The 22002-nt window shown below is 42.3% G+C and overlaps 2 protein-coding genes across 10 annotated transcripts in view; one reads left to right on the forward strand and one right to left on the reverse strand.

Annotated features, from left to right (window-relative positions):
• PIAS2 (protein inhibitor of activated STAT 2) overlaps positions 1-9049 on the reverse strand; it is a 160535-nt gene extending 151486 nt beyond the window's left edge. For 5 of the 7 annotated variants that reach the window (XR_001882503.1, XM_017857809.1, XM_017857805.1 and 2 more), the window contains exon 1: positions 8816-9049. The gene's annotated coding sequence lies outside the window, so the exon portion shown is untranslated. Of the gene's footprint in view, positions 1-8346; positions 8592-8815 lie in introns of those variants that run through there. The other 2 variants (XM_017857802.1, XM_017857808.1) reach the window with 2 other exon arrangements.
• Positions 9050-9065: 16 nt separating this feature from the next.
• Positions 9066-22002, forward strand: part of KATNAL2 (katanin catalytic subunit A1 like 2) — a 119474-nt gene continuing 106537 nt past the window's right edge. For all 3 annotated transcript variants that reach the window (XM_017857811.1, XM_017857812.1, XM_017857813.1), the window contains exon 1: positions 9066-9410. The gene's annotated coding sequence lies outside the window, so the exon portion shown is untranslated. The remainder of the gene's footprint in view (positions 9411-22002) is intronic.

Raw genomic sequence — 22002 nt, forward strand, 5'->3', positions numbered from 1 at the left:
AACAGTGAGAGTCCATCTCAAAAAATAAAAATAAAAATGATTTAAAAGTGAGCCCAATTGAAAGGAGAAATTTGCACCACATACATCCAACTATTAATAAAACTATTAATAAATAGTTTCAATAAAACTATTAAAAATAATTAAATATAAATAAATATACTAATTAAAAATAAAACTATTAAAATAGTTTAATAAAACTATTAAAATCAGTAAGATAATTTTTTAAAAAAATCTAGTACAAACATGGGCAAAAGACATGAATATGAATCTGAGAAAAGGGAAGAATGGCTAATCAGTATAGTAAAAGATGCTCAAACTCATTAGCAAAAGAAAATGAAAACTAAAAGGTGGTATTTTATACTTATGGGTAAAAACATTTTTTTTTGAGACAGGGTCTCACTCTGTTGCCCAAGCTGGTGTGCAATGGCATGATCACAGCTCACTGAAGCCTTGACTTCCCAGCTTCAGGTGATCCTTCCCACCTCAGCCTGCCAAGTAGCTGGGACTACAGGTGTGGGCCACTATGCCCAGCTAATTTTGTTTTGTTTTGTTAGAAATGGTGTTTCAACATTTTACCCAGGCTGGTCTCAAACTCCTGGTCTCAAGCCATCCACCCACCGTGGCCTCCCAAAGTGCTAGGATTACAGGCGTAAGCTACCATGCCCAGCCAATAAAACCTTTTGAAGTGTGACAAAAGTAGATGTTAGCAAGAAAGCTGAGTAATGAAACCTCCTGCATTGCTGGAGAGAACAAACACTGACACCACCTTCTTTGGAAGATAATCTGACATGATCCAATACTGGTGAATGTGCACATATTCTTATTAAATACCAGCAATTCTATTCCTAGAATCTCTACAGTGAAACATAGAAATATTCACATTAAGTGAGATCAACAAAGATTACAATATCAGTGCAGGTCAAGGTTTTTCCGCAAGATAAGTTTGGCGAAAATTTACAATTTTTTTTTCTTCATTTTCAAACATTTGGATTTAAGAAATATGGATGGCCGGGCATGGTGGCTCACATGTGTAATCCCAGCACTTTGGGAGGCCGAGGCGGATGGATCACCTGAAGTCAGGAGTTCAAGACCAGCCTGGCCAACACGGTGAAAACCCATCTCTACTAATAATACAAAAAAATTAGCCGGGCATAGTGGTGCATGCCTGTAATCCCAGCTACTCGGGAGGCTGAGCCAGTAAAATTGCTTGAACCTGGGAGAAGGAGGCTGCGGTGAGTCAAGATTACGCCATTGCACTCCAGCCTGGGTAAGAAGAGCGAAACTCCATCTCAAAAAAAAAAATAAAACATAAATAAATTTTACATATGCATATATATATTGAAAGTATAAAGACAGACAAGGAAAGACGAATACAAAACTCAGCACAGTAGCTACTCTCACTGGTGAAGGCGGGCATGGCTGCAGCGGATATGATCAAGAAAGGGCACTCTGCTAAAGTTACACTAATGAACTAGTAAACTGGCTAGTAATTACATGTATGTTTGTTTACAGACACCTTACCTGTTACAAACTTTTGTACTTATCAAATAACTTAAATATTTAAAAGACAAAAATTAGTATAGTATACCTAAATACAAACCCACTATTAGAGTCACCAATTCAGAGAAGTGTCTCAAGAACTCTAGAAAAATTAGCATCAGAGAAACTCAAGGTATTTTCCCATAAATCAAGGACAGGTTGCTATTTAAAAAGACAAATGAAAAAGATGACAGAAGAGCTCTTATAAATTAAAGATAACTACTGAAATAAATTGTACAGAAAAGTTCAAAGACAAAATCAAAGAAACCTTCCAGAATGTAAACAAATGCCATAGATTGTTGACTACAATTGTAGATTACAATCTTCTACAAGGGAATAACCATTGGATCTGCAATGGACCTCTCATTAGCACACCAAGTATTTTAAATTTCCACAGCAAAGCTTTCAAAGCTCTGAGGAATTTATAATTACACATGTAAACTTTCAATGAGGAACAAAGACAAGCCATTTTCAACATTCAAGAACTTAGAAAGTTTATCACCAGCATATCCTTCCAGAAACAACTATTGAAGACTGCATTCCTGTAAAATAAAAAAGGTATCTAAAAGAGAAAAACATGGGATCCAAATAACAACAGATCTAACCCAGGAGAACAATGTGAAGTAATCCCTGGATGACAGCTGGGTAACAGGTCTACAAAGCTTCCAAAATTAGAACAGGCAAGCCAAGACTCCAAAAAGTCTACCAAGAAAAGCTGAAAATGGTTACAAGATGAGAATCCATTATAATACTAAATTTTAAAAATAACTTCAGTGAGCCTTCCTCATTCAAGCAGGACTTTGTTATATTTCTTTTTCTTTTTTTGAGACGAAGCCTCGCTCTGTCGCCCAGGCTGGAGTGCAGTGGCATGATCTTGGCTCACTGCAACCTCCGTCTCCCAGGTTCAAGCAATTCTCCTGCCTCAGCCTCCTGAGTAGCTGGGATTGCAGGTGCCCACCATCACGTCTGGCTGATTTTTGCATTTTTAGTAGAGACAGGGTTTCACCACGTTGGCCAGGCTGGTCTCAAACTCCTGACCTCAGGTGATCCGCCCACCTCGGCCTCTCAAAGCGTTGGGATTACAGACATGAGCCACTGTGCCTAGCTGATTTTGTTATATTTATTTTTTAAGGATCACAGGTTTAACAGAAGTAAAGTTCCTCTATGGCTCCACAGTACTTGGTTCTACAGTAACCAATACTCATGTCAACATACATATGTTGACATGACAAGAGTGGCCATTAGTACTTAATTTCTAGAATTTTCCTGTAGAGGCACACAAAACTTTAGAAGAGTTACAAAACATTATATAAACGCTGTAAATCTTGACAATGTAATAGTACTAACAAAAAACAAAGTCTGGGGCCAGGTGCAGTGGCTGATGCCTGTAATCCCATCACTTTGGGAAGCCAAGGGGGGGTGGATCACCTGAGGTCAGGAGTTTGAGACCAGCCTGACCAACATGGTGAAACCCTGTCTCTATTAAAAATACAAAAATTAGCCAGGCATGGTTGCAGGTGCCTGTAATCCCAGCTAATCACGAGGCTGAGGCAGGAGAACCGCTTGAACCCAGGAGGCGGAGGCTGCAATGAGTCAAGATGGCGCCACTGCACTCCAGCCTGGGCAAGAAAAGCAAAATCCCGTCTCAAGAAAAAAGGAAAAAAGAAAACAAAGGCTAGGAGGGGAGGAGGGAAAAACAAAGGCAAGGTTTGGCTTTTAAATCCCAAAAGGAAAAGGATGGGTGTTATATCCTTTTCTGAAAGACCAGGAAGTGAGGAAATATAGTTGTCTCTCAGTATCTGTAGGGGGTTGGTACCAGGGTTCCCCGCAGATACCAAAAACCAAGAATGCTTAAGTCTCTTATATAAAACAGCATAGTATTTGCATATAACCTATACACATATTCCTATGTACTTTAAATCATTTCTAGATTACTTACAATACCTAATATACTGCAAATGCTATGAAATAGCTGTTATATTATAATGTTAGGGAAATACTGACAAGGAAAAAAGTCTGTACATGTTCAGTACAGATGTAACCATCCTTTTTTCCTGAATATTTTTGATCCAAGGTTGGTTGAAACCAAAGATAAGTCATCCACAGACATGAAGGGCCAAATGTACTGTCTAAAAGCGATAGGTCAATAAACAGAAATTTATAATAAAAAGTTAAAATAACAGCAAAATTAGGAACAAAAATGTAACTGGTAGAAATCAAGGTCTAGGACAGGTGGAAAAATGACCTAAATTTCTTATCTACCAAAGAGTTAAGAAACATTTTTTTTTGAGTTGAAAAAAATAGAGAGAGAAAGGCATGGTATAATATTTTAGACTTTTGGAACAACAATGAAATACTAAAACAAAACAAAAAATGGTTAAAAGCATAACGGGAGTGGAACTTAATGGAAAAGGGAAGATTTTCACTATTTTGAATTTTTTCAGTACTGTCTGCACAAATATTGCTTTCATTTAAAAAACATGAGAAATGGAAATGAGAGAATAAAAAATGTGACATCAGGTGATCCACCCGCCTCAGCCTCCCAAAACGCTGGGATTACAGCCTTGAGCCACTGTGCCCAGCCTATTTCACTTTAAATTAAATATATTTTGTTTCGAACGTGCTTTCATAGACATGATCTCAGGGGAAGCCTTGGAAATTTTTGTTGCGTCCCATAATAGCTTTGAATCATATGGAAGATTCTGTTATATCTATCATATCTACTAGTTTATATCCCTGCCCAATAAATGGGGAGAGGAGCATGATGAGGACCTCTAACCTCAAATCCCCCATTAACTTCCCATTCTCCCTCTGCATCCTAACAGCACTTGAAGTTATCAGGATGGTGACTCCTGGTAGGTGTAAGGAAACCAAACATTTAAGCCTTCCAGACAGAAAACCTTCTGTTACAGAATTACTTAAGCTTCTTAGCATGAAAGACCCAAATCTGATCTTCAAATTATGACACAAAAAAATTTACCCAGTTTGGTAAATGTTCTGGTTTACCCAGTATCTATTGATAAAGTTATCGCTGGCTCTCAGGCCAAATGTACAACCAGATTCTCACATGCACATTCACTCTCATTCTGAGACACACACAGAATAAATTCTCAATGCATGAAAAGAAGGGGATGAAGAATACAGAAGGGAGATCCTTTAAAAGAAAATTCACTACAACAGATCCCCCTCCTCCCCACTGAGTGATGAAAAGTAGGGAAAGTAGATTAACCAGGTTAAAGTGTAGCAGGGACCTTTTTGTGAATGACTGCCACCAGCAGATCACAGTATTGGAAATATGCAACTGGAAGGGAACTATAAGGGTAAAGAAAAAGCTGCTCTGGTTAAAGAAGAGGTAAGTGATTCCAGGAACTCAACTCCTGCTCTCCTCCATCCCTGCGCTTAGCTCTTCTACAGACTTGTTTGAGACAGGGTCTCCCTCTGTCGCTCAGGCTGGAAGTGCAGAGGCAGGATCAGAGCTAGCTGTAACCCAGAACTCCTGGCCTCAAGCCATCATCCTGCCTCCCAAAGCCCTGGAATTATAGGTGTGAGCTACCACACCCTGCCCTCCAGACCATTTTTGAAGGAGGAAGCAAGGCGGCAGTGACAGAAGTTCAGGCCTCAAATCTTATCATCTTGTCCCATATTAATTCACAACTCATTAACCCAAAATCTGTTCATTCACTAATTCAAAATCTGTTCATTCACAAACTAATCACTCCTTCAACTCCTAACAACATAGACGCCATAAATAAGCAACTGGCGAACTAATTTTTCTTTTTTTTTTTGAGATGGAGTCTCACTGTCGCCAGGCTGGAGTGCAGTGGTGCAATCTCCGCTCACTGCAAGTTCTGCCTACCGGGTTCATGCCATTCTCCTGCCTCAGCCTCCCGAGTAGCTGGGACTACAGGCACCCGCCACCCCACCCGGCTAATTTTTTGTATTTTTAGTAGAGATGGGGTTTCACCATGTTGGCCAGGATGGTCTCGATCTCCTGACCTTGTGATCCGCCTGCCTCGGCCTCCAAAAGTGCTGGGATTACAGGCGAGAGCCACTGCACCCGGCCGAATTGAGTAATTTCTTCTCTGGTACCTTGAAAGCTTCTAATATATAACACGTTATTGTAATCATCTTTGACTACACAGGCCATATTTTCCCTTTTCAGAGAACTTCCCCACTTCCTTTCCTTCAATCCATCAGGATAATCTGTTGATTAGGTTTGTGTGCTTTGACTCTAAGTCCCTGGCTATAGATGATTAGAACAGAAGTAGAGCCTGACCTAAACTCAGCCAATCAGATTCTCTCTCCCAAAAGAACTGGAAGAGAGGTAGGCTGGTATTCTGGTCACCTGGACTGAAAGGCAACAAGGTATAGAGCTGCCATATTCTGCTATGACCAGCCAAGATCTCTGGTACCAGCTCACATAGCAGTCTCCAAAACTGACCCCTTAACAGTTGCCTCATCTATTAACCAACCCACCTCCATCCCCGCCACACACACACACATACAAGTTTAAAAAGCAAAGGCACAAGGGTCACCAAACCACACTGAGGATGACCTTTCCCAAAATTCCCTGCCTCCAGTATAGATGCAGCACTAGCCAGGATGTGAACTGCTCTGATTATACTTGTCCAAAATGAGTGGTTTTTGGAAGGGTAATGGAAATCTTCTCTGTGGCATATCAGCAGCCAAATATGTGGCATCCAGATCGGCTGACCAATTTCTCTACTGCCAAGAAGTTAGCCAACAAACTAATGCCCATAATTTTTCCTGGTCCTATAATTTACTTGACCATCACTCTGACCATCACAAATAAATATATTTTGAACCAAGGACCATCATTCTGAGAATCCAAGATTTCTTTCTTCCCCTTTTCTTTCTATTCAGTTTTCAGTCTGTTTTCTTCCTTTATTATGTCACACAAGAAGGATGTTACCAATCATTTAATTTAGGATCAATCACAGGATGATGGCTAGAAGCTCCACCTACAGCCCAAGGTACCAGAACAAAGCAATGTAGCTCGGGCTCTGAAAAGCCCAGACTCTAAAGCTACATGTCTAAGATTAAAAATCTCAGCTTTTCAAGTCTCAAGCTGTGTGATTTAAGTCAGGTTAACTTCTCTGTGATTTGTTTTCTTCAAAAAATTGTGAGAATTAAGTATAGAAAAAATGCTTAGACCAAAACCAGGCATGGAATAACCACTATATTAAAATGGGTATACACCATCATCATCATTATGGTCTGTAATGGGATGTAGGGGCGGGATACAGTTCATATTCAAGTGTAGGGTAACATGGGTCTGCACACAGCAGTTAAGGCAAAGAAAAGCAGATGATGCTTACTGCATGTGCCCAACCTGTACCCCTCCCTCCTCTGAAAATTCTCCCCAGTTAGTCTCTGTTGGGCACTTCATAGGAATTGTGGGAGAGGGGCCATCTTCTAACAAATGCAAGAAGTAAAGACAGCTGATTTACAGGAAGAGAGGATGAAGCTGATCCACAAAACAAGAGAGAGGAAGACAAAGGAAGAGAAAAAAAGCTTCTTTGGTTTCTACCACTTTCCAGTTGCTAGTTGCACTCCAATCTGAGCACTGACTGCTTTTACTCTGCTCTATAAAGAGCGAGTAAATTCTCCGCTTTACATTAAGCTTTGGCCAATAACATTCACAAAAGTCTAATAAAAATCCTGGAAAGTTTTCATTAACAACAACAACAAAAAACTTAGAAAACTTGTACACATCTGTTACTACACAAAAATTAAAACTAGATGGCAGGTAAAAATGAATATAACTTCAGAGTTCAGTCTTCTCAACCCATCCTAAATCTAACGCATGAATTTACAGAGGTGAGGCTCAGGGTTCCTTGTTTCAAAAGCTCCACAGGTGTTAAAAGCTCTACAGCTGGGTTTCTGAGCCACTAAAACCCTTACACTTATCAAATATGAACACCCTTTACCTAATCATGGTTCTCTGCATAAACTACTACGGGGCATAACATGTATTAATATGTGTTTACTGGGAACTTAATAATTATTTTTGAAATAGAAGGGAATATGGCAGGCACTGTGCAAACTCCAACAATCTCCGTTTAGAGCATAACATACATTCTTTTGCTCATGTCCACTAAGCAGGTAACCAGCCAACATCCTTCCCCCATCCCATCCCTTTGCGGAAAACAATAAATACACAAAACTGAACCTTTTACCGGATTCCTCTTCCTTATTTGAAAAAGAAATCGTAACATCATAAGTGTTACACAAACGAGTTGTAGTAAATTTAATTTCAAGTTTACACTCACCTCTACTGTAAAATACATTTTTTTAAAAAAATCAGGGTTTCCGTCTGTAAACGTCTCATTTAATGTCGCCAGTAATTCAGCGATACACACAAAATAAATCCATCTCATTCGTCACACTTAGTTTTGTTTTAGTTAAGGACTTTGAAGGTTATCAGTCTGGGGGGGAAGTCTTTTCTCTTCTACCCCCGTCACAGCCCTATTCCAAACCTCTGCTATACAAAGGTTATCAACAATAAAGTTATCTTGTTTTAAGGCTAAGAAGAAAAAAACAGTTTTCCTCAGGAGTAAAAGGGGTGCACAAACCTCACAACATAGACTTTACAGATTTCTTACTACAGCACTAAGAAAACATCGAGGTTTAAGGCCGATTATTGAAGGCAGGATTCCCCAAACACCAGGCTCCTCTCGAAGATGTTAGGAGGCATGGGTGGGAGAAGGGGCCTTTTTCTCGTGACAGACCTGACTAAACAGTAGCATCAGCCATAAGAAGAGAGATTCCTAAACGCAACTTTACCTTTCAGAAAACAGTCCTCCACCAAGTGAGTAGCATGCAGACTTGCGAATCGCCACAGACACGTACACCCCGGTGAAGGTGGGAGATCAAACGTTGCTTCCCACCTCGGCCCTCACTGCGAACCGGGATGTCGGGTCCCCATGTGACCCTCCCGGAGGGCTCCCCAGTCCCCCGCGCCAGGTGTGCGGACCACGGGCAGCACTCAGGGGCCGGCTCGCCGCGGGCCAGGCCCGCCGCCCCGCATCGCCGCGCGCGCCCTCCGGCCGGACCCGCATCCCCTGCCCGCCGCCGCGCTCGGGTCGGGCGCGCGGCGCGCCGGGCCGCGGCCCGTTCGTGCCGCGGGCCGGGTCAGGGCTCCGCCACCGGCCCCCGGAGGCAGCAGGCTGCGCCGGCCGACGTTCGGTTCCCCACCTCCTCTTCCCATCACCATCCCCGCGCCTCCCGCTCTCCACTCCCGCGCCCCGCTTACCCTCAACTCTTCGAAATCCGCCCATTTTATTACCCACCGCGCGGGGCGCCGCCGCCGCTGCCGCGACCACTCCGCTCGGCGCCAACGACGCCGCCAGCCACCAGACGGGCCCGGCCGCACCTCCACAGCCGACCATGGCCTGCACTGGGCGCGCCGCCTTCAAGGACGCCGCGCCGCCGCCGCTACCCGCCGGCCAGTCACGTGAACGGCGCGGGAGCCCCGCCCCCGACGCGCGAGCCCGCACAGCGGCCCCTGCCCACCCGCGCTACCGCCTTCCGCCCGCGCCTTCCGTCCGCCAGGCGACGGCTCCCGCCCGCGGCTACCCCGGCGTGCTGCCCAGCGGCCTGGCCCCGCGTCTTGCCTTCCCTCCCCGGCGGAGGACCCTGCGGACTGCCTAGAGCTGGGTCGCAACTGAGGCGTTATCCGCGGGCCTGGACTGGGGAAGTGGCGGGGGGGAAAAGAGGCGGCCGGGACGCGTGTCAGGAGCATTCAGGAAGATTCTTACGTTACCCTTCTCGCGGTGGCTGTGGACGGAAAAGCCGCCTCAAATAAAACCATCCCCCAGAGTAGTTGTGGCGGAATTATCTAAATATCGGTAAGCTATTGTTCCCATCTAATGGTGAGGTTGTGTGACACCTTTTTGAATTGCTAATGTCCTCCAAGTACCAACCTTGCCGAGTTTTTCTGACTTTCAAGGACACCTGAAGGTCACGGACTGCAGAGTTGGGAGAGTTAGGGTTGGAGAAATGAAATAAGAGCGCTCAGAAGGGCCATGCTAAAAAGTCAGGGAAATCTGATAGCTAGGAAGGAGTCAAACACCAAGGCAGAGTAAGTAGATAGAAGCTTGATGGCCCCCCCGTAATGTGCAGATAAAGGATGAGGGAAGATGCTGATTCAAGACTGTCAGAAAAATCGCTGGATGGTGTCCAGGGTTCAATTTCCTTGAAGAATTGGATGGAACCCACCCACGAAAGGTCTTTAAAACAATGTAACTTTTAAGGCCCTATTTAATCAGCTTCGTACCTACTGCTTCTTCCCACTACCCCTCGTTTCATCCGCACTGCACTTCCAGGTCTTCCTTCCACTGCCCTGCCCCCGCACCCCACAAGTTTTGTTTTGTTTTGTTGAGACGGAATTTTTCTCTTGTTGCCCAGGCTAGAGTGCAATGGCACGATCACGGCGCAATGTCTGCCTCCCGGATTCAAGCGATTCTCCTACCTCAGCCTCCCGAGTAGCTGGGATTGTACTTTTGGTAGAAATGGGGTTTCTCCTTGTTGGTCAGGCTGGTCTCGAACTCCCGACCTCAGGTGATCCACCCGCCTTGGCTTCCCAAAGTGCTCGAATTACAGGAGTGAGCCACCGCACCTGGCCTCCCGTCAAGTTTTAAGGCCTCTAAATGTTGATCCTTGAACCAAGAATAATTTCCCACTCTGTTCCTAACTCCTATTCATCCTTCAGGTTTCACTTTAAGTGTCACTTCCTCAGGAAGACCATCCTCACTCACATCCCACATTTTAATTCAGATTCCCCTGTTATGAGCTCTCCTAGGAACCTGAACTTTTTCTTCCTGAGATGTCTCCATGGTAATTATGTAGATATTTGTGTGATTGTTTATTTGATATATATATGTGTATATATATACACACATACACATATATTGTTTTGGCCGGGTGCAGTGGCTCATGCCTGTAATCCCAGCACTTTAGGAAGCCGAGGCAGGCGGATCACTTGAGGTCGGGAGTTGGAGACCAGCCTGGCCAATATGGTGAAACCCCCATCTCTACTAAAAATGCAAAAATTAGGCCAGGAGCGGTGGCTAATGCCCGAAATTCCAGCACTTTGGGAGGCCGAGGCAGGCGGATCATCTGAGGTCAGGAGTTGGAGACCAACCTGACCAACATGGAGAAAACCGGTCTCCACTAAAAATACAAAATTAGCCAGGCCTAGTGGTGCTTGCCTGTGATCCAGCTACTCGGGAGGCTAAGGCAGGAGAACTGCTTCAACCCGGGCGGCAGAGGTTGCAGGGAGCGGAGATAGTGCCATTGCACTCCAGTCTGGGCAACAAGAGCCAAACTCCATCTCAAAAAAAAAAAATTAGCCGGGTGTGGTGGCACATGCCTATAATCCCAGCTACTCGGGAGGCTGAGATAAGGAGAACTGCTTGAACCCAGGAGGCGGAGGTTGCAGTGAGCTGAGATGGCGCCATTGCTCTCCAGCTTGGGCAACAAGAGTGGAACTTTGTCTCAAAAAATAGAGATAAATAATTGTTTTAAATTCTTTTATTAAAAAATTGTAAACCCACTAGACTATAATGGCTGATAAATGCCTGACAAATAGTTGGCCTTGTATTTGTTTAATGAATAAAGGAAGGAATGAACGATGTCCAGGTTCTAAATCTGTCCACCATTAACTTTGTGAGCTTAGCTTGGCTTATTCTTACTCTTGATTTATTCGTCGTAGACCTTGATTTACACCTCAGTAGAATTTAACATTGTTTAGTAGACATTAAGTGAATGTCACTGTGCGAGGAGTTTTCAGGGAATAGATGAATAGAGTACAATATAGCCCTGCCACGGAGGAGCTTACACTCGTAAAGGGGACCAACATAAACACAAAACAGTAAGAGGAGCAAAGCAAAGCCCCACTGAAACTTACCTGCAGTGTTCGTTGCAGTTGCTTCTCAGCATTCATTCTGCCCCTTCCTCAGTGTGTAGCAGCTCCTGGGTGGGTTGGGTAGGTTTGACTGCAAAGAGTTCTAGGTGCTGCCCTAGACTGGCCTGAACCATTAAGGACTGTTAAAGTCATTCTGGCCACAGTATTAGATCACACCTGGGCATATAAATCTAATTAGTACTGAGCATTTATAGGCTTTGCCAAGTAGATCAAGTGTGGACCCATGCCCTAAGGTAGGCCAATCAGAGGGAAGCCTAGGACATTTATTCACTGATTAGAGATAAGACTTTCTGGCATGTGGAACACTCGCCGTTTTGCTACAGTGAAGAGCCAACCTGAGAACCAACCCTTCTCGTGAGCAGAAAGATCACACACACAAAATCTCAGCATTGACTTTGATACTTACCCTTCCCCTGTACTGGCCAGTTTTCTTGAGCCAATGCCTTTCTTGTAAGGTTTTAGGTTGTTTGACTTGAGATTTCTATTAGTTGCAATGGAAAGAATTCTGAAATAGGGTGCTACTTTGTCTTACCAGACCAGATGATTAATTTGGCATTTTTTCTAATCTATACTCCCTAATAATCATTCAATATATGTTCAAAGGAACGGCTGAGTAGTAAAGGGTAGAAAGGGCATGTCTCTCTTCACTGTTGTGATCATTTCTGCTCTTGTCTAGCTTTATATATCCTCATTAAAAAGAAATCCCTGCACTTACTTGAATCCAACTTCCTTATAATGTGGTAATGTCGTATACCCTTAGAGGGGAGTGGAGAAGGAGGGAGGTATAGTAATCACTCACAAAAGGCCACATATCAAAGTACCAGTTCCAGCCACATGCTGAACTCTTCTACCAGAGGAATTGTATTAAATATATCCTTTTTCTTTGTTACATTCCCAATGAAAAATGTTATAGTGCTCTTTATGGACTGAACTTCCAGGCAATTACCTGGCTAGGCCACCCCCTTAAAATGGCTCCAATTAGAAGACTCATTATAAGTACTGTGATTAAAGTGTCCTAAGTTGTTTTGTTTGTTTTTTGAGACAGAGTCTTGCTCTGTTGCCCAGTCTGGAGTGCAGTGGCATGATCTTGGCTCACTGCAACCTCTGCCCCCGAATTTAAGCAATTATCTGTCTCAGCCTCCCAAGTAACTGGGATTACAGGCGCACACCACCATGCCTGGCTAATTTTTGAATTTTTAGTAGAGATAGGGTTTCACCATCTTGGCCAGGCTAGTCTTGAACTCCTGACCTCGTGATCCACCTGCCTTGGCCTCCCAAAGTGCTGGGATTACAGGCGTGAGCTACTGCGCCCGGCATAAAGTGTCGTAAGATTTTAATATATGAAGTCAAAAATCTCAGCAGTAGCTTTTCCATTTACTAGCTGTGTAACTTTAGCCAAGTCTCAACTTAATTTTTCTCATCTGGAAAAGAAAAATGACTACACCTATCTCAGGACGAGATACCTGATCTGATAGATCAGGTATATGAGTGTACTTTGTAAACTTATAAAGTGAAAGATGGTAAATTTTCTGTATCTAAACAGCTGACTAAGCTGATTTTGAATCTAAACAGCTGATAAACACATACCCCCCCCAAAAAAAGCACTTCATTAAGAAACATAATTAAGAACCATATGATATATCCTAGTAATTTTAGCAAAGAGTATTCCAACCTGGTTGGACCAACCTTGTAACATTGAGTTTAGTTCCAAGCACCTGTCTTCTTAATCCTTTCACATCCTATCTCTGAACCCATTAGACTTTACCGATTTTAATATCTTTCTTTTCCTTCCAACTGATTACTTCCTCTCTCCCTATAACAGTGCTCAGGCCTCCCAGATGTTTTCCAAGCCACTTTTCTTCTTTTGCTAAGCATATATCTATTTATATCACATTTTCTAACTCCTATACACTTTGCCAATACTGTCTTAGTCTTAGACTGTACCAAACTAATATCAAGGAAACTGAACAATGAATTAAATTTTTTTTCCTTGCTTTTTTTTTGAGACAGGGTCTCACTGTGTTGCCCAGGCTAGTAGAGTTCGGTGGCATGATCACAGCTCACTGCAACCTTCACCTCCCAACTCAAACAATCTCCCTACCTCAGCCTTCCAAGTAGCTGGGACCATGGGCACACCACTACCTCTGGCTAATTTTTGTATCTTTTGTAGAGACAGGATTTCACCATGTCTCCCAGGCTGTTTCAAACTCCTGGATTTAAGTGATCCTCCCACCTTGGCCCCCAAAGTGTTAGGATTACTGGCGTGAGCCACCGCTCCCGGCCTCAACTTTTTATTCTGAAAACCTTAATCACAAATTTGTTTCTTCTCCACTTTCACTGCATCACTTGACTAGCCTTTAAAAAAAATAATAATAATAATTAAAAAATAAAAAGTTGAGGCTGGCCGTGGTGGCTCACGCCTATATTCCCAGCACTTTGGGAGGCTGAGGTGGGTGGATCATCCGAGGTCGGGAGTTTGAGATCAGCCTGACCAGCACGGTGAAACCCCATCTCTACTAAAGAAACAAAATGAGCCAGGTGTGGTAGCACATGCCTGTAATCCTAGCAACTTGGGAGGCTGAAGCAGGAGAATCGCTTGAACTCAGGAGGCAGAGGTTGCAGTGAGTGGAGATCACGCCATTGCATTCCAGCGTGGGCAACAAAAGTGAAACTCCATCTCAAAAACAGATAAATAATAAAAAGTTGAAACATGAACTTCGAAAGCATAGCAGAATGGTCACCTGTATAAAATTTATAATTTACATATAGTTAAATCCTTATGTCTGAAGTAAACACTTCAATCCATATAAAAAAATTCTTATCAAGATACAAAACATTTTCATCAGTCCCCAGAAAGATCCCTATTCCCCCTTCCCAGTCAAACCTCCCACCAGAAACAACTTTTGATCTGATTTCTTTTTTTTTTTTTGAGATGGAGTCTCACTCTGTTGCCCAGGCTGGAGTGCAATGGTGCAATCTCGGCTCACTGCATCCTCTACCTCCTGGGTTCAAGCAATTCTTCTGCCTCAGCCTCCCGAGTAGCTGAGATTACAGGCATGTGCCACCATGCTTGGCTAATTTTTTTTGTACTTTCAGGGGTTTCACCATGTTAGCCAGGCTGGTCTTGAACTCCTGACCTTGTGATTCACCCACCTCAGCCTCCCAAAGTGCTGGGATTACAGGTGTGAGACACTGTGCCTGGCCTTGATCAGATTTCTAATACTAAAATTTACTTTTTTATATTTTAACATTACATATAAGTGGAATCATACAGCATATGCTCTTCTGCTTGGCTTTTTAAATTCAGCATTAATTATATGAGGTTGACATGTTGCGTATTTCAATTCTTTTTTTTTTTTTTGAGACAGAGTCTCACTCTGTTGCCCAGGCTGGAGTGCAATGACGTGACCTCAGCTCACTGCAACCTCCGCCTTCTGGGTTCAAGCAATTCTCCTGCCTCAACCTCCCAAGTAGCTGGGCCTACCGGTGTGTGCCACTATGCCCAGCTAATTCTTGTATTTTTAGTAGAGACGGAGTTTCACCATGTTAGCCAGGCTGGTCTCAAACTCCTGGCCTCAGGTGATCCACCTGCCTCAGCCTCCCCAAGTGCTGGGATTATAGGTGTGGGCTATCACACTTGGCCACAATTCATTTCCTTTTATTGCTGAGTGGTAGTCTATTGTACGAATAGACCCCAACTTATCCTTTCTCTTGTTGATGGACATTTATGTTGTTTCCAGGTTTTGATTATTATAAATAAATGCTATCAACTTTCTTATACGGCACATTTTATAGATAAATGATTGTATTTCTCTAAAATAAATATTTAAGAATGGAATTGCTGGAACATAGGGAAGATGTATGTTTAACTTTTTAGAGTTTCAGTCTTATCACCCAGGCTAGAGTACAGTGATGCGATCTCAGCTTATTGCAACTTCCGCCTCCCAGGTTTGAGTGATTCTCCTGTCTCAGTCTCCCGAGTAGGTCGGATTACAGGTGCATGCCACCACGCCCGGCTAATTTTTGTAGTTTTAGTAGAGACAGTGTTTCACCATGTTGGCCAGGCTGGTCTTGAACTCCTGACCTCAGGTGATATGCCCTTGTCAACTCCCAAAGTGCTGGGATTACAGGCAGGAGTCACCGCACCTGGTCCTTGACTTTTTACTAAACTGTCAAATATTTATCCAACTTTTCATATTCTCACCAGCAATGTATATGGTTAATAACTTTTCAATGATCAAATATTTTTGCTTAACATTTTCTTTAACCTTGAAATTATTTGATAATATTGAATATCAGCCCTTCTTTGAAATGCCTCTTCTTGATTTCATGATAGAACTCTGTTGTCTTCTTTCTATTTTGCCAAATTATCTCTATATGCTTCTTTTTACATATCACTAATGTTTTCAGTTTCAAATATCTTCTATTCTCATAATTTGTCACTACTGTTAAAATTTATAGACTATGAGTTAAATGACCTAGATTCCAGAACAGAACCTTCTTCAAGATATCTGTTTGACATAGATTCATAACATACACTAGTAGGATGAAGATAAATCTGCTTTTAGAGGAAATTTATGTCCGGTGAATGAAGTTAGAAAAAGAAAAGCAGGCCAGGTGCAATGGCTCACACCTGTAATCCCAGCGTTATGGGAGGCCGAGGCGGGCAGATCTCCTGAGGTCAGGAGTTCGAGACCAGTCTGGCCAGCAGGGTGAAAGCCCATCTCTACTAAAAACACAAAAATTAGTGGGACATGGTAGCACGCACCTGTAATCCCAGTTACTCAGGAGGCTGAGGCAGGAGAATCGCTTCAACCTGGAAGACAGAGGTTGCAGTGAGCTGAGATCGTGCCATTGCACTCTAGCCTGGGCAACAAAGCAAGACTCCATCTGAAAACAAACAAACAAACAAACAAAAAAACTACCTTTGCCTGATTCTGGCATCAAAGTTATAACAGTCTTGTGAAATGAGTGAAGAATGCTTTTTTTTTTTTTTTTTTTGAGACAGGGTCTTGCTCTGTTGCCGAAGCTAGAGTGCAGTGGCGCAATCTCGGCTCACTACAACCTCTGCCTCCTGGGTTCAAGTGATTCTCATGCCTCAGCCTCCTGAGTGGCGGTGCATACAGGCGTGCATCACCATGCCCAGTTAGTTTTTTTATTTTTATTACAGACAGTGTTTCACCACATTGGCCAGGCTGGTCTCAAACTCCTGACCTCAGGTAATCCACCCTCCTTGGCCTCCTAAAGTACTGGAATTATAGGTGTGAGCCACCTTGCCCAGCCCTTTCATTTTTTAATTTATTTTAGTAGTTTGTATACATTTCTTCTGTGTTCTCATATTTATTGGGAGGAAACTATTCTTTTATTTTAAAATTTCTGCAGAATCTATAATTATGGTGGGCTCCTAAATGTACATTTTGTTCTTGTCTTCTAATGTTTTTCTTGAAAATTCTTGGTAGAGATTTGTCTATTTTATAATTGCTTTCAAAGAGCAACATTTTAACTATTTTTTTTCTCTATTTTATTGGTTTTTCCATTTAATTATTCTACTGCTATCTTTATTCTCTATTCTACCTTTATCCCTCCCTCTCCTCCCCTCCCTCCCTCCCTCCTCCTCCCTCCCTCCTCCCCCCTTTGCCCCCTCCCTCCTCTCTCTCTTCTTCTTTCTTCTCCTTCTTGACAAAGTCCTTTCCTCTGTTACCCAGGCTGGAGGTGCCAGCGGTTATGATTGTTGACTCACTGCAAGAGTTCAATGTGAATCTCTCTGCCCTCAGCCTCCTGTGTAGGCTTTACCACAGGTGGTGCACGACTACACCCATTCTAATTTTTGTATTTTTAGTAGATGGGGGTTTCACTCATGTTGGCCAGGCTGCGATTCTGGAACTCCTTGACCTCAGTGATCCCCGCCCTCAGCCTCCCGAAGTGCTATGTGATTACAGGTGTGAGTCATCCTGCACTCCGCCTGTTAATAATTTGAATCGTATATAAAAATGTTACTTTCGATTTGTTTTTTAATTTATTGAGATGAATCTTTCTCCCTGTTGGGGCCCAGGCTGGAGTGCCAGTGTGGGGTGATCTCGCCTCAGTGCAATCAGCCTCCCAAGTAGCTAAGACTACAGGTGCATGTCACCATGCCTAGCTATTTTATTTATTTATTTATTTATTTAATTATTATTATTATTTTTTTTTTTCTGAGATGGAGTCTCTGTTGCCAAGGCTGGAGTGGCGTGATCTCAGCTCACTGAAACCTCCACATCCCGGTTTCAAGCAATTCTGCCTCAGCCTCTCAAGTAGCTGGGATTACAGGTGCCTGCCACCACACCCAGTAATTTTTGTATTTTTGGTAGAGACGGGGTTTCACCACTTTGGCCAGGCTGGTCTTGAACTCCTGACCTCAGGTGATCCGTCCGCCTTGGCCTCCCAAAGTGCTAGGATTACGGGCATTAGCCACTGCGCCCAGCCAAGGTAGTTTTTAAAATCTCACTTATAAACTACAAATTTACTTCAGGAATGGAAGGATGATCTCATGTTAACATATGTGTTATATAACTTGGTAATTTGATCCAACTCACCATCTGAGGACAACCAAAAAAGCTGGATTAAAAAAAAGTAGAAGCAAATATCTAATATAAGGAATTATCTGGCCAAAATCTAGATGATGATATTCAAGGAAGTTGAGCCAAGCATTTTTTCTGAAGGAATTTACCAATGCAAAAGCAAAATTGACAAACTGAGTTGTGAGTTTTTGCAAGATTATGGGGCAAGAGAAAAAGAAATCTAAATCTAGTGCCCATAGGAGATGAAGAGGTTAATAAACATGCTTCATATTTAATATGAGGCCCCATAGGGTAAAAGTAAATCAGAGGTAAATCAGCACTTTCACAAATTGCAGTCTGGTTTTATACCAATCAGGAAATCTGAAACCCAGAGTGTTGAATAAACTAGTCCTAGACTGGCAATCCATAGGTACCGGGCATAAACAAACAAAAATTATCTCCATAAGAAGGTATCATCAGCCTAAATGTCAAAATAACTTATAAATAATTTGCTCAAAAAATGACCAGTATTTAGTAAAAAATTAGCAGACCATACATGGAAACAAACATTTTGAGTGAGAACTAATAGAAATACCAAACAAAAAGAAACCTACCAGAGCAACCAGAAAAAGACTGCAATGAGAGTATGCTTACACATGCACATGCTTGAAAAAAATAACCTAATAGAAACTCTAGAATTAATAGGTTTAAGAACTCAGTGTGTAGATTTAATAGCATATTGCACACAGTTTAAGATCATTAGTAACCAGAATACATGCTACAAGACTACTTAGGGCCGCAACACCCACTGACTGCCTGTCACGTAGGAGGAGAGATGAAGGCACAGGAAGCCCAGCAGGAAGTGAGCCCTGCGGCCATATTTTCCTGAGGAAGCTGCTGACAAGGTGACCCAGCCAGCACAGGTATTTTAAAGAGCTGCCGCCACCTCTTTGGGGCAGCAAAAATATCTCTTCTGGAGCCTTCAAAGGCTAAATGGACTATATTGTCCAAGCTGGACTCATACTCCTGGGCTCAAGCAAGACTTCTGCCTCAGCCTCCAGAGTAGCTCGTACTACAGGCATGTGCCACTGCAACAGGCTAGTTTTATGTATTTAAATAAATTTACACTGAAAAAGGAAAAAAAGAGGCCGGCCGGGCACAGTGGCTCACACCTGTAATCTCAGCACTTTGGGAGACCGAGGCAGGTGGATCACGAAGTCAGCAGTTCGAGGCCAGCCTGACCAACATGGTGAAACCCCATCTCTACTAAAAATACAAAAATTAGCCAGGCATGGTGGTGTGTGTCTGTCATCCCAGCTACTCAGGAGGCTGAGGCAGGAGAATCGCTTGAAGCCGGGAAGCAGAGGTTGCAGTGAGCCAAGATCGCACCACTGCACTCCAGCCTGGGCAACAGAGCAAGACTCCATCTCAAAAAAAAAAAAAAAAAAAAAAAAAAAGACCCTCTGGACCAGGAGGAACTAAATGAACTATAAATATCTGTTGAGGATGCCATAGTTGAGACTTCCTCCTTGAGTGACTTAAATTTACCAGTAAAATATAACAATTTCAAGTTTGTATGCACCTAATAACATGGCCTCAGTGTATCATACAGAACCACAATGAGAAACAGACAAAATCCGCTTTTCTGTGATGGAACATTTTACCATACCTAGCTCAGTAACTGAGCCCCAAAATCAAACAACATCATTAAAGATATAGATTTTTGAAGTAACATGATTAACAAACATAACCCAATTTATATATTAATGTTCACAAATGTGTTATTTCAAATGCACATGGACTGTTTGTAAAAGTTGAATATACTCTGACAATAGAGCAAGTGCCCATAAATTTTAAAGAATTGAAATCATATAGAGTATGGTCTGTGTACAATTAAGCTAGAAATCAATAATGAATAATTACCAGAAAATCTTAATTTTTATATTTAAAAATTAAGAAATACTTTTCTACATAACCTAGGGGTGTTGGACATGGTGGTATGCACCTGTATTCTCAGCTATTCAAGAGGCTTAGGTAGGGAGATCAATTGAGCCCATAAGTTTGAGACCAGCTTGGGCAACACAGTGAGATTCCATCTCAAATAAATAATCTAGGGGTCAAAAGAGAAATCACAATGAAAAATTTAAAACTGTTTACCTGAATGATGATGAAAATACTACATATCCAAATTTATGGGCCAGACACAGTGGCTCATGCCTGTAATCCCAGCACTTTGGGAGGCTGAGGCGGGTGGATCACTTGAGGTGAGGAGTTTGAGACCAGCCTGGCCAACATGGTGAAACCCCATCTCTACTAAAAATATTTAATTGGCTGGGTGTGGTGGCGGGTGCCTGTAATCCCAGCTACTCAGGAGGCTTAGGCAGGAGATTCGCTTGAACCTGGTAGGCAGAGGTTGCAGTGAGACGAGATCATGCCATTCCACTCCAGCCTGGGCAACAGAGCAAAAATTCTTCTAAAAAAAAATTACTAGATATGCCGTAAAACAATATTAAGTGACTATAAACCAACGTGGGAGGTTTGTGAGGAACTGCTAAAAATCTGTGTTTCACTCACCTCTCTATCAGAAAGGCTGTCCTGAGGCAGTTTTTCATCACTTTCCAGGTTCTGATGAGGTGTGAGAAGCCACTCTAAGAGTATGAATTCTGGATATGGTCTGATGAGAATGGTACTTTACCTCTGTGATCTTCCTAAATCGCATAACCCCAGTTTTTCTTGAGAAAACCATAGACAAATTTCAATTGAGAGGCATTCTACAAAATACCTGTCCAGTACTCCTAAAAGTGTAAAGGTCATCAAAAACAAAGTCAGAGAAACTGTCACAGCCTAGAGGACACTAAGGAGATGTAATAGCTAAATGTTTTTTGTTTTTTAAAATTTTATTTTATTATTTTCTATTTATTTTATTTTTTATTAGATAAATGTTGTATGGTATCCTGGCTGGGATCCTGAAACAGAAAAGAACACTAGGTACAAACTAAAGAAATCTGAATAAAGTATGGGCTTTAGTTAATGATAATGTATCAATGTTTGTGTGATCTTTTTCACCAAGCCGCATATATAGATGCTTCTAGATTCCCTCCAGCTTACCAATGTAACACAAATTTTATCATTTCTGAGTTCTATGACCTGAAAAAGTTTAGGAAGCACTAACCTAGAGAAACTCTTATACATGTACATGTGCACTAGGAGACATGTACAAGGATATTTATTGTGTCACTGTTTGTAATCATGAAAAAATGATAACTGAACCTGTCCATCAACATGACAGTAGATACTGTGATATATTCCTGCAAAAGAATGCTATGTGGGCCAGGCTTGGTGGCTTGCACCTGTAATCCTAGCACTCTGGGAAGCCGAGGCAGGAGGGTTACTTAAGCCCAGGAGTTAGAAACTAGCTGGGGCAACATAGGGAGACCCCGCTTCATACAAAAATTAGCTGTGCATGGTGGTGCACACCTGTAGTCCCAGGTAATTGGGAGGCTGAGGTGGGAGGATCACTTGGGCCTGGAAAGTTGAGGCTGCAGTGAGCCATGTTTGTGCCACTGCACTCCTGGGTGACAGAGCAAGACTGTCTCAAAAAATTTATAAAAATGCTTTGTGTAGAATAAGAAAAAAATGAATAAACTAGAGCTACATATAAAAGCATGGGCAATCTCAAAAACAAAAACAATGTTAAATGAAAAGATCAAGTTGGAAAAGTTATCTACTCTTTATATACATTTTCAAAAAACAAATGCTGTATATTCATGGATATATACATATGTGATAAAATTCAAAACCTTACATGTGAATGGTGACTATCAAAACCAGGACATCTGGTACCTCTGGGGGATGGGAGTAGGATCTGTAAAGGCTATTTTGGGGATTCCGCTATACTTACACAGTTTTCTTCCTTTAAAAAAAAAAAGATCTGAAGCAAATATAGCAAAATGTTAGGATTTGATAGACCTGGAAGGT

Source organism: Rhinopithecus bieti, unplaced genomic scaffold, assembly GCF_001698545.2.
Source record: "Rhinopithecus bieti isolate Rb0 unplaced genomic scaffold, ASM169854v2 scaffold_42084, whole genome shotgun sequence".
NCBI classification, from domain to species: Eukaryota; Metazoa; Chordata; class Mammalia; order Primates; family Cercopithecidae; genus Rhinopithecus; species Rhinopithecus bieti.